We start from the raw sequence: 1916 nt of genomic DNA, 5'->3' as shown, positions 1-1916 counted from the left end.
ACTAAAAAACAACTTATCAGCTTATTGCAGTTTGGTACCGCTGTAAACTAATCCAAACACTTTTTACAAAACTCCAGTTTGATACTACATAAGTTAATAAGCACTTTTATAAAAAAGCATAAGTTGTTTTAAATAAGCAATCCCAAACACCCCCTGTATATAAAAACAACTTATTGACTTTATTCCGGTGTGATACCGGTAATAAGCACTTTTGAGTGTTTGGATAAACAACTTATATTGGTGTCAAACGGGTAATAAGAAGTTTTTGAAAAAGTTAAACTCTTCTGACTTATGATAAGTTGATAAATACTTTTATAGAAAAACATAAATTTTTTCAAATAAGCAATCTCAAACACCCCCTTAATAATATATGGTGTATTTGATTTTTAAGATTTAGAATGAAATTGAATTCCATTCTTCATATATAATTTATAAAAACAAATTACAAACAATTATAAAATTAATTAAATTACCTTTTTATTAATTGGTTATTACAAAACAAATGTTTTGACATATTTCACAACATTATTGTATACAAATCCTGCGAAATACTATGAAATATCAACCAACCCGTGGATTTTAAAATTCTATTTTTATGGGAATTCAATGAAATCCGAGAATTTCAAATTTATATTGTAATTTCGTATATGAAAATTATTACATACAATTTGTTATATAATTCGTTGAGGAGTAGACTAATGGGTCGTTTACCTAAATGCTTACCCGGTAAGCACTTACCGTTAGAAGTCAACACTATAACTTATTTTATCGGGTAACATTGTAGTGTATCAAAACGTATCTTATGCAACAAATTACCTGGTAAGCGCTTATTCGGGTAAGAGTCGTCACCTTCACTTACCGGATAAGACTCTTTATCCTTATCATCGCTCTTATAGGGTAAGATTTTTGCCTCTTGCCATGTTCATTCGGTGAAAAAAATTGTCCAATAAATACTTATCGGATAAGCGTTTAGTAAACGGCCCATAAATGCACTCTTATATATTGTTAAATTCATTCGTATTTAAAACATTTGCCAACAACTACGTGTTATTAGAAATTTTAGTGATTTATGAGAGTTTTATACTCCTATAAATTAAAGAGAATATAAAAATATATAAATTTAGACAAATCTCTAAAACCCTATATATAAGAGATAAATAGTATTTTAAATATTTATGACCAATAAGAGGTATTGAAAATAAATGTCCAGAAAAACAAGAACTAATATTTTATTAATATTAGAAGAGTATCTGCACAATGTAGCAAAATACATCTTGATTTTAATATTTTTTTTTTGTCTCAATTGATGTTATAATACAGTTTTATATGGTTTTGTGAAAAACAATAATATTTTTATTGTTAAATAAAATCTAAATATGAAGATACATCATAAAAAATTGAAAAAAAATATTGATATTAGTACCAAAATAACTATTTAAAATTTCTCATTTTTTGTGTAGATTTAATTCATATTTTTAGTTTTTGGTTTAATAATATAATTTTTATAAAGATAATAATTAAGTATTTTGTTAGAACTCAATGATTATCTTAATTATATTTTAGATTTTTTATTTAAAATGAGATGATTATCCTCTATTTGGTTACGTTTATCTGCAGTTAGTTATACGAAGTCAAATATAAAACTTTAATAAATTGTACTTACGCACAATTACTTGCAATCTTGAATTTTAAGTAATATGTATAAATAAACAGTACTTATTGTATAAAAAATGGTTTTTAAGAGTTTTTGTCAAATGCTTTATAATACTAGAAGGGTACTCGCGCAATGCAGCGAGTTACATCTCGATTTTAATGTTCTGTTTTATTTTTTGTCTCTTTCGATGTTATAATACGATTTTATGTGTTTTAAAAAAAAATAATGATTTTATTTTTGAATAAAATATAAATTTGAAAAT

Source organism: Cynara cardunculus (genome assembly GCF_001531365.2).
Source record: "Cynara cardunculus var. scolymus isolate 2C chromosome LG 5, CcrdV1, whole genome shotgun sequence".
Classification (NCBI taxonomy): domain Eukaryota; kingdom Viridiplantae; phylum Streptophyta; class Magnoliopsida; order Asterales; family Asteraceae; genus Cynara; species Cynara cardunculus.
This window is presented reverse-complemented; position numbering follows the sequence as displayed.